The sequence below is a fragment of the Populus trichocarpa genome, chromosome 5 (genome assembly GCF_000002775.5).
Source record: "Populus trichocarpa isolate Nisqually-1 chromosome 5, P.trichocarpa_v4.1, whole genome shotgun sequence".
NCBI lineage: Eukaryota > Viridiplantae > Streptophyta > Magnoliopsida > Malpighiales > Salicaceae > Populus > Populus trichocarpa.
In genome coordinates, this window is record NC_037289.2 from 15,304,403 (window position 1) to 15,316,762 (window position 12,360).

The window sequence follows — 12,360 nt, forward strand, 5'->3', positions numbered from 1 at the left end:
TCGTGTAGTTAGGATGAATAAGGAATCCTTGTAAGGAAAAAAAATTGGAACATTAATGAATATTTGCCAAATTTAGAAATTATGTTACAGCCCATTAAAAATCCTTGTAGAACTAGGAAATTCTCAAACAAGCTTCCACATCCTTGTAGGACAAAGATCATTACCAAATAGGAAGTCCCAAGTCAAAAAGAAGTAAAGAATAAAACTCGTACAACTTGTTCTGACCTATATTGCAAGGTCTTCTCGAACTCCGATTGACCTAACATATTATCCCAACATAGAACAACATTCCAGGACACTCTGAGTAAATTTTCAGCTTAATCCAACTTTTGTATTCAGAATTATGATTGCTGTCATAAAACTAGATAGTAGGCACAATTATACTAGAATTCAAATTTCTTTGTTCAACCCTTTCTTGGACCATATCATTGGATGACATTCTTGAATTTAAATAATAAGTTTATTTGCATCCACCAACCCTCTGTATAAATGATACTTAGAATTTAATGTTAGTGTGACCTCCTTATCATCATGGGATCTATAGAATGATAGTAAGGCATTCTCTTGTTTGGAGTCTAACTCATCTATCCATATCATTTTACACTTAATAGTGTAACTTTTTATTGTAATGAGCTATTATCTTACATAATTATACATAAAATAGACTACATAATCTATTCTAATTGTTTTCATCTACTTCATGTAAATTAACGTGATTATTGGGTATATAAACACTCGTGAATCACTAGGTAAAAAAAAGATCTTATTGACACACATACAAACACACAAAAAGATTCTCCTATTCCACAACTCCTATTTTTAACATCTTTATTTACTATCTCTGCAACATACAACATAAATTCTTTAAGGCTACATTCATTTTATAATTTTACAAACTTAAATATTATAGTCTTTTTTACTACACGAGAGAAGTTAGAATTCAAATATACATACAAACACCAAAGCATCATTGGCTTCTATATAATTTTATTGTATTTTATGATATTTTGATGTAAATAAAAAAGAAAGCATTTGTTACTGTGTTTTTCTTTTTAGTTTTTTTAGTATATTGAAGTTCAATCACAAGCTCACATGATGATTTTAGGGACTCAGATTATATGTTTGCACTTATGAACCTAGTTAACTATCACATGAAAACCTAAATATCTAGAAAATAATCTTAATTAATTTAAAATTTTAGTAAATTAATATAATTATATATTTTAAATGAAATAATTTTTTAAAATAAATAAATTAAAATTAAAGTAAAAATCAAAAACAGGCCAAGAATGCAAGTCCAACTTGAATTAAAAAGCCTAGATACAATTGGGTCTAAAGCCCATACCAACACCTGATTTGTCTTTTTTTCTCAAGAGTGGACGATGCATCATCCATTTCTTTTTTCTTTTTTTTTCTTTTTTTTAAGATAGGCAACAGAACACTTGCAGTGGCAGGTGACCTATCACCTACCAGCTGCTGCATAGAATCTGACCGCCACTATGTTAGCTAAAAAATCAAAGGTGGGGGTTTGGCCTAAAAATCCATTTTCCTACTCATTTTCATTTATAAACACCATAAAAACTTTCATAAACTATTTGCCAACCCTCAAACACCTTAAAGTTACTAAAAAACAAATAGCCAAATCAAAAAAATCAAACCAACATCGATTCACTTTTCTTGCCATGTTTATAATGAAAAAACACTTTTATTGAACTCTTCTAGTCAAATGAAACCTATTTATACAAAGTTCGTCCTTTTTGGTGGGTGAATTTTGGCCAAAAAACAAATTTCTCTCTCTTCTATTATTTTTCGGTAACTTTCTCTTTTCTCTCTTAAATCTGGAGACTGAAAAATAAACAAGAAGAACTTTTAGACCCAAATGAAAATTTTAAAAACTTTGAAATTGGTCATGCATTTTCTAAATAATGAACACGATGAACAAGAAAAGCATACCAAACAAATTGGCTAAGTATTTTCTTCGTGTTTTCCTTTGTGGTTCCCTCACTTTAATTTTATCTTTCTACTACAACTTAAAACTTTATCTTATGGAATTAGACCACAAAAGGATTAAATCAAAAGGTAAAAAAAAAAGCTCGAGGATGAATTTTTTTTTTAAAAAAAAAACAAAAACAAATTGAAGGAAGATGCCTCACTTTATATAAAAAAAATAAATCACCATATTAAACCCTAGATGTTTCAGTATACTGTATAATTATGGGTTGGTTTTTAAAGTTAATATTGTTGGGCGTGGGACCTAGAACACTGAAGTGAAACCAATAAAATGGTTGGGGACTCAATCTAGAGAGAATTAGATTGCTTATTGTGCTCATTGCAAGTTAGACCAGTTTTTTTATAGCAAAAAATATTCAAAGTCACGAGGAATTCTTTGACATTGTCATTAAAATCATCTAAGGAGGCTAAACTTGAAACCTTCAAACCAACTCCTTACCTGTCTAGGGCTTCAAAGTGTCTGGTCATATTTTTTTTCGCTAAAATTAATTACCAATGATAGTATTTTGAGATGTATAAATCAAATAGTTAAACATGAGCATAACAATGTTTTTTCAAGGTAAAAGTACTATATTTTTGTTTTCCTATTGTGTTCGACTAAGCTGCAATGAAGGCCTTTTGAGCCATTTTGTTTCTTTCTTTTCTCATATCGTAGTCTCTCCCCAACTAGACCTTTATTGGGCTAAGTCGAGATAAATTCAGGATCAAATCAAAGAGTTATCAAATAATCATGGATAAAATTGAACCAAGAGGGAAAAAAAAGTATAAGAGCTATTAGAGAATTAGAGTCTAAATTAAAGAGATATTAGAGAATCAGGGACTAAAATAAATAAAAGAGAAAAAGTGTTTATCACATGTAATACATGTGCTAGCATGTGAGGAAGGCCATTGCATTGTGGCGAAGCATACAGCGTCCTCTAAGCTCCAATGATTTTCATCGTTAGTTTTGTTGGAATCATTTCGGTGAGGTCTTCCATTACAACAACGTGTGGTAGAAGGAGTCACTTCATCAGCTTTTTTTTTCTCTTCTTTCTTTTTCCATCTTTCTTCTTTTTCTCCACCTCGATTTCCATGCCCGATCTATTAAAAATATCAAAGAGAGCTTCCATGGACAACCATTCTTGAAGTCGTTATCATCATTTCGACGAGGTCTCCATCCACAGTGGTGTGTGGTGGAAGGAGTGGCTCCAACAACCTATTTTTTTCTCCTCTTTCTTCGCCTCGATTTCTACACATGATCTGTTAAAAATATCATAGGGAGTTCTATTTTTTTAATACAAACTTTGATTCTTATTCATTTAATTGTTATTTTTAACAATAATTATAGTTTAATTTTGAAAAATTGATATTCAATAAACAATGGAACAGTGTCCAAAACTATGAACACGCTAGGAAATGTAAGATGAAAGAAATTTCTAAAAAAGAAAAAAAAGGTTAAAATATGACAGAAAATGATTAAATTGGAAAATCAAAACTTCAATAACAAAAAGAAAAGCAAATAAGAAAGTAACGAGAATGCCACATAAAAATAAAATAAAATAAATGATAAATTTACAAAAGTAGCCATACAGTGATTTCATGTTCAAAAACACCCTTTTGTTTTAGTTTTTTTTTTTTTTGTTAACCGTGGCTATCCGGTCCAACTTAAATGCACCTCGATTAATCCTTTAAGGTCATGAAGTTAATGATCATGTAAGCTTCCAATAACCCTGAGATTTGTGGCACTTGAATTGGTGATTTCTAGAAAACAAATCCAGGATATGATGAATTGAACTATACCTTAGGTTCTTTTGTTTTAATGTTTTTTTTAGATTAATGTGGGTATCCGCACGCATTTCGATTAATTTTACGAATCCTGAAGTTAACGATCATATAAACTTATAGTAATTTTAAAATTTGTGGAATTTAAACTGAAGATTTTTGAGGAGCAACCGTAATGTTTTAGTGTTTTGTTAAAGAGAGAGGTGACAAGGAGTGGCAGGGCAGGAGTACGGGGTCAGCGTGTCGCGTCAAATATACTTTACTTGGATTGGCTTTGGATGTTAACAATCACATGACGCTGTAACTCTCTCTCCCTTGGCGGCAGCAGCGGTCGTCCAGCGGTCGTCCAGCGGTTCCAATTATACAAACATACATATAATATATAGTTTCGTGCATAGATTATCACTACCTTAAGGTAATGTACGTAGTGAATCTTTCCTCCTTTTAACTATTGTTTTTCTCTTTGTACTCTTCCCTCTTCAAGTCCCAAGGTGTAGCTCCCTCCCAGTAAAGTAAGCCCTCCAATCACATCCAGATCAGTGCCCTCTCTTCATGTATTTATTTTCCTATTCATTTATCCAGAGCCCGAATTAATATTTCCAGCAATGATCTCAACTTAGTAATTATCGATTAGATTAATAGAAGCATAAATGTCGGGGATGGGGTCCCATAATGTCGGAGATGGGGGCACGTAGGCAGCTACAATTAATACCGACAGCTTAAATTTTTCCAGGTGTAAATCCGTGTCCTAAGATTGAAGTTGCCCCTCTCAAGTCTCATCTCCATCTCCTCCTATCCTATTGTTGTGTTGAAGCAACGCTCTCTTGTTTTCGGCAGCCAAACTACAAGCCTTGCCAGTTGCCATGTCTATTCTTGATTTGACTTTTGGCGCCATGTGGGTACTACGATGTAACTCCATTTTTTAAAGGTAACCTACCTAAAAATAAAATAAAATAAAAATAAAAATTTCAAAAAAAATAACCTAAAAAAATCAATCAAATCCAAGCAAATCTTCTAAACCTAATCTAATTCAAAAAATTTACAACTTATTAAATTATAAATCAAATTTCAATCAAAAAACTTAAATGTTATCCAATTTAATTTTAATAAATATGATAGATTATTTATTAAAATCAAACTTGAAAGATTAAAAAATCATAGGAGTGAAATTGAAAAAAATATTGAGGGCTAACCTAATAGAATAAAACCGAAAAAAAATAAGAAACACAAAAGTTAAAAAAAGAAAGATAATTAAGCCGAAAAAAATAACAAAATAAAAGTTAAAAATGATAAAAAAATAAGAAAACATCAATTTAGAAAAACAAAAAAAACAAGGCAAATCCGACAAACCTCTTAAACCGGGTCTATTCTCTAAAAGTTGCATCCCGTGATATGTTTTACCCAAATTCAATCAAGAAACATAATTTTTAACCAATTTAATTTTGAAGAATGAGACCGGTAAAAAAATATTAATAAAAAAACATGCAAAAGCAATAGAGAGAATAAGGATAAAATTTGAAAGAAAAAATCCAAGGAGGATGCAATTTAATGAAAAAATAACAAATAATTTCAAATAAACTAAATATCAATTAAAAACATAATGACTAAATTTTAAAGATTAAAAAAATCATAGAAGGTGAAATTAAAAACATCTGTAAAAACTAAGCAAACCTGGACAAACATCTATAAAAACCAAGTAAACCCGGACAAACATCCTAAACATGGTCAAATCTTAAAAAACTCGCAACTTATGAAACCCTTTATCCGGGTCCTATCAAGAAGTTTATTATAAGCTAGTTTAAAAATATAAATTTTAAAAACTTGTCAAAGCAAAAAAAAAAAAAAAAAAGTCTCAAGCAAACCCGACAGCTAACCCGGGTCAAAAAATAAAACACATGAAATTAAACACATGAAAAAAAATCAATACAAAACAAGAAAAATAGCAATTAAAAGAATTAGGACTAAACTTGACATAAAAATCAAATGAAATTAAATGTTTAGAAATGAAATTGTAAAAAAAAACAAATCCATTAAGAAAATGATTAAAAATAGCAATTAAAAGAATTAGAACCAAATTTGTGATAAAAACTAAATTAAAATAAATGCCTAAGGGTGGAATTGAAAAAAAAAACAAATCAATCAAGAAAATGATTTAAAACAAAATAAATAACAATTAAAAAAATAAGAATCAAATTTGAAAACAAATTAAAAAAATCAAATGATCAGGGATGAAATCAAAAATAAATTCAATTAGAAATAATGAATGTAAATAAAACAATTGCAAATAAGAGAAGAGAGATTGAATCAAAGGAAAAAATAAATTGAAGGGTTGATATGATTTATTGCATGGCAACACGCAATCCGAAAAAGAAAGAGAAAGGAAAAAAGAAAAACAATTTTGGGTCGAATCACACCAAACCACCACACATGCACAACCCAGAAAGGAAGATGACGCCGAGATGAATCAAATGATGCGAAGGAATTACGATTATAACCACCAGAGTGGCTAATGCATTTGAGGCACGCGTCAGCAGCTGTTTTGTTTTTTTTTTATTTGTACAAAACTAAAAATGCCTTTAGGACTAAACAATAATAACAAGCAAACCATGATGAAATTACAATCAAGCTCTTGAAGCCAAGGTTAAAAAATTTAAATGGTAAGAGTAATGTAGTAGTCATATAGTTCTATCAAAGATGAAATTATGAAAACACCATTGTGCAGAAGGTATTGGGTTATTTTATTTAAGGATTGCATAAGTAATTTTACTAAGTATTAAACACAATTACCAAAAAAAACTTAACGCAGTCCTTAAAATATATTTATGTCATGATGTAAATATCAACCTACCATGAAATCAAATCAAAAGTTAAATGACCAAAGAATAATATAATAATTATATTATTATAATGAATAGTAATATACTATTATATTGGTTCGCACTCTGCAGCGAGTTAATATCAAAAAAAATTTCAATGTCAAAAAACTATTAAGAGAATAGAAAATGTTTTTAAGCCTTTTGGGTCTGATGATCATGTCAAACCCAAGAGTCTTGGGTTTAGCGGTCTTGCCAGACCCAGTCGACAGCCAAATTGTGTAGAATTATTTATAAATGAATAAATTTGAATATTAACTAGATTAACCTTTTGTTTTATCAAATAATAATTGATTTATTTAATTCTTGAAATACATAATATAATTTATAATTGCTCTTAATTAAAAAATTAGGGACATAACTAAATTATATGCCACATGTTTATAAATTAATAATAAATAAATTAGTTTCTGATTCATAGAAAGAATTGAAGCAGGCATTACTATGATGTTCTAAACAACAACCAAAAAAGGCTTTGATACTATCAATTTTTGTTTTAAATAGTCAAAACAACGTAAGATAGTAACAAAAAATAACCTATAAGAAAATTAATAAAGAGTTCAATTTATTCTGATGAGTTTTGAAGTAGAATAATTATTTTCAAATTTTAATGTTTATATTTTTTTGTTGATTTTTTAAAGCTTTTTAGAGTTTTGATAATCGAAATAAAGTATAACGAAAATACTATATAGTTTAGTTGTCAAGTAGCTTATTTATATTATTTAGAGTTTTACATGGTGCATAAATTAAAAATAATTAAAAATAAAAGTAACATGTGTATTTTATGCTGCATTCTATAAAATAATCAATTTTTATGAATTAAAAATTGACTATTTTTACTAATATTGGTCGGTCTTTTTATTAATAAGATGATGGGTTGAATTTACTTACTTACTTACTTTATATATATATATATATATATATATATATATATATATATATATATATTTCAATGTCAATATTGTATTAAGGATGCTATACTCGCGCGTCTAGGTCTAGTATTACACATGGTTGCCAGACCCAAGGCGCTTGGGTCTGACAATCCATGTCAGACCCAAGCAAACAATAAACAAAGAAGGGACAATAATGCATTTTAGTTGTCAGGAGAGAGAAAAGAAAGAAAAAACTCAAACAATCGATCACCAGCCGCAATCCAACCATGATATGTCTACACATGCCGCTCCATGTGAAAAAGGGCACGGCTGCGCATATAGTGATATAACAAATGGGTAGATTTGATCACTGGGAAGTGTCTTACGCACCTCTTTAATGATTTGAGCGCTTTTTTTTTATTGATAAAAAATCCAATGAGAGGAGGATTTATATTCTTGTACTTTCTTCTCTTTTCTTTTTATTTTTTTAGGTGAGGGGAATTTTCATTATTTAATATAAATTCAAAAACACAATTTTGAACGTGAACTATAGCCAATAAATGTTCCACTGTTCAAAATACTCGAGGTCAAAAATTAATCTAGTCCCTCTTACTTCTATAAGGGTAGTAGTAAGAAGTATAATAGCGTTTGATAATTAGTTATTGTATTGTGCATATAAATATTTAAAATAACTAAACATTATTTAAATAGATTTCATTATTGTGCTTTTTTAAGATATAAAATGATCAATAAAGACTGTATTAAGAGTATTTAAACAAATACATTTTATTTATATTCAATAATTCATGACATCTTAAATTACATAACATGTGAACATTTTTTTTATATATAAAAGTAAATATCATATTATGAAGAAAAGGATTAATTGGGATAATTAATACACACATCATTTCAATAAAATATTTTGAAATAGAGTTATGTAAAATTCTAGTAGCTTAATTCAGTATGTGTAATTAAAAAAAATAAAGGAGAAAGTTGTAATTTTAACTAAAAAAACTCATAATAAGCAGCTGTGTTTTTTTGTTAAATACAAGGATACCTTGTTCTGTTTTAAAACCAAATTTTTTTAAAAAAAATACATCTATTTTTATTTTAAAAAAATAAATATTAACCAAAAACTTATTTTAGATCAAAACAACTAAAAGTGTATCCTTTATAATATAAGGTAACATTACATTAAAACTGAATAAAGACATGATTAGTGTGGAATAGCTAGTACTTGCATTTCATATATTAAAAAAAAAAAAACCTCTGATTTTGTGCACACTCTCAAATTTGCATAATTAAATTACTATTTTAATCACGAAAGAAAAACTCATTTAACATGGTTTTAAGGGTAGAAAAGTCTTATTCATTTAAAACTGAATAAAGACATGATTAGTGTGGAATAGCTAGTACTTGCATTTCATATATTAAAAAAAAAAACCTCTGATTTTGTGCACACTCTCAAATTTGCATAATTAAATTACTATTTTAATCACGAAAGAAAAACTCATTTAACATGGTTTTAAGGGTAGAAAAGTCTTTTCAATAAGATTCATTGGTCATATCGATTTAAAGAGAACAAGAATTTTTGCATTTTGAATGAGTGGTATAATGACTTAAATACCTTTAAAAGTAAAAAAAAAAATTAAAACTTGAGAGAAAGGCTTTATCGTCGTTTTGTATTTCCTTTAAAATTAAAAATAACAGAGCATACATTTGGGGGCACTTAAGTCTTTTCAACAATGTTATTTTATAATTATGTATTAGGATGTGGTGCAATTAGATCTTTGACTATATATAAAAATAATTTTAAAAAAATAGTTGGCACGTGCGTGGCATAAGCTAGCAAGTGGGAGGTGTCCGCGTTGTTTAGACGACTCGCGCAGCACCTCCAGGTGATCAAATGTCGCTATCATCACAACGTTAGAAGCAGCGAGTCATCCTCTTCATGATGGTGGAGTGCGTGTTCACGAAAGAGGTCTAGTTGAAATCCGATGAACTTTTTTTTCTTTTCTTCTCTTTTCTCTCTTTCCTGGCCTAGAAACTCATGCCAGCTCTTCCAAAAATTAATTGTGTTATCCAGTTTATCTTTCAATTAATTTTAGTCCTTATTATTTTGATTACTATATATTTTTTTGCTTTTAATGCCTTTTAAACTTTATTTGTTTTTCAATTTCATACTTAAACATTTTATTTAATTTAATTTTTGTATCTAATGTGGTCTTCATTCATTTTATTATTGTTTATTTTTGTTTTTATCATTTTCTTGTATTTTTTTTTAGTTTTATCCCTTATCATTTTATTTCATTTAATTTTTGTATCAAATTTTGGTCCTCATTCTTTTAATTACTATTTGTTTTATCATTTTCTTAATTTATTTTAATTTTCAATTTAGTCCATCATTGTTTTCTTTCATTTAGTTTTTATGCCAAATCTTGTCCTCGTTGTTTTTATTACTTTTTTTATAAATGATTAGGGATTTTGCTTAGTGATTTTTAAGTGTTTGTTTTCTATAGGGTGGTTTTGGTATCAGGAACTGGGTCACTGGTTTCAAGTATTAATCGGGTTAACTCGGGTTTTTTATTTTATTTTTTATTTTACTTTGATCTTTTCTTCTAGGTCCATTTTTAAAAAAATAATTTCCTATCCCGATCTCATGTCGTGGGTCTCAGGTTAAATTAATTTTTTTTAATTTTATTCCTTGACATTAGATTATTGGGCATGGAGCTTTATGATTTTTTTCGCTTTTCTTTACATGGGGGTTGACCCAGGTCGCCGGTTAGTCAAGTTAAACCGAGTTTACTCAATTGTTTTCGATGTTCTTTTCTATTGATTTAACTTCAATCTTTTTGCTAGGTTATTTTTTCTTAAAGTATTTTTTTAGCCCGATCTCATAACTCAAGCAGTACGCTGTTGAGTGAGCTTGGGTTGACTCAAGTTTTTTTTCTTGAATGTTTTTGTTTGATTTTTTTCTTCTGAATTTCATCATTTAACCTTAAGTTATTGAGCTTTGAACTTTATCTTTTTTCTTTATTTTCTTTGGGGTTTTTTTGGTCTTTTCTCCTAGGTCGTGAGTTAATCGAGCTAACTCAGCTTGACTCAAATTATCATCGCCCTATACTTTTTTTTAAAAAAATATCATTGTGTTTGAAGGGTCTATGCTTTATTATATAGTGTTCGGGAAAGTGGTTAAAATTAAAATTTTTTAAAATTAAAATTTTTTATTTAAAATTAATTTTTTATGGTTTTATATAAATCTGATATTGAAAATAAATTTTTAAAAATAATTTTTTTATTTTAATATATTTTCAAATAAAAAAAACTTCAAAAAAATATACAAAATTCTTTCTCACTTTGTTCCTCGATTGATTTGAGTTTGCTTTTAGCTGATTGGTTGGGATGACAGATATCAGTGCAAGGACAAGGAGTGCCGAAGAGAAAGATAAAGACTCCCACATGTTTGGTTCTCGGTGTGACAAGAAACTGACATTGTTAAGACAACTAGTGTACGGTTTTCACTGTCTTCTCTTTAGTTTTTGTAATTAATTAATATAGACTCCGAGGTGAATGAATACTCCTCACCTCTAAAATTAGTAATTTCTTTGTGAATTTTGCTAAGGACAGTATGTGGGGGCTTTGTAATCATGACCCAGTGAAACTTCTGAATTTAAGAGTTCTTTATGTTAGGTTTCAATTTTTTTTTATTAATTTTTTCTGTTTAAAATTAATTGTTTTTAATATTTTTATTATTATTTTAATATGTTAATATAAAAAATAAAAAAATATTATTTTAATATTTTTATAAAAAAAAACATTTTAAAAAACCACCATGATATTCTCCAACAACATTTCTAATAATGTCTGTTAAAGAATAATATAAATCATATCCCGAGACCTCATCTAAAAGTTTAAGCTATTGAGTTGAGATGGTTCTTTGACATGGTATCAGAGCCTTGATGACCAAGCGGTCACGAGCTCGAATCTCACCGTCCCTATTTATTTGATAAAAATTAAGCACAAGGTAAAGTGGACATGTGTAAGTTTCAAGCCCAAAGGGCTTTCACTTGAGGTGGTGTGTTAGAGAATAATATAAATCATATCCCGGGACCTCATCTAAAAACTTAAATTATTGGGTTGAAATAGTTCTTTGACAATGCCACAAATGAGGCTAATTAATTCTAGAAATAAACCTAAAAAATGCATGCCAAATGGGAATCTTCCTTACCATCTAAAACCAAGCCCTTTGCATTCTAACGCCCAGTTAACCACAGAATCAAAAACAAGATTTGAGCGAGTGCTGTTGCTGTTGCAAGAGGTCTGAGTTGCTGCGTGGACTTTGCACGACTACTGATTGTGTGGGAATGTTCATCATGAACGGAGGAGGTGGTGCTCAGTTCCCACCACCACCTCTCCCTTTCACCCTTACACACTCTGACGTCACTTTTTGACATAACCCTACACGCTACCTCTCTGCCATTTCTTCTTCTTCTTCTTCTTCTTCTCTCTTACCATGTTCATGTAAATTTCTGGTCTTCTTTTCTCCTTTACCGCATTAACTACCAACAAAAATAGGAAAAGAAACAGGCAACACTGCACGCCACAATCACAAACCTTAATTACAATATTTCCATATCATCAACACTTCTCCTCTCAAAATTCAATTTGTCAAGCCATCACTGAATGCAATTCCCTCCCCCGGCCCCTTTTCAAATACTACTAAATAATCAAAAATCGATTTCTGTTCAAATTTAAATCTCATCGATACAACAGCTCAGAAGAGATTAGTTTGTCAGGGAAATCTAAGGAGGGTTATTTACTCTTCAATTATATATATGTGA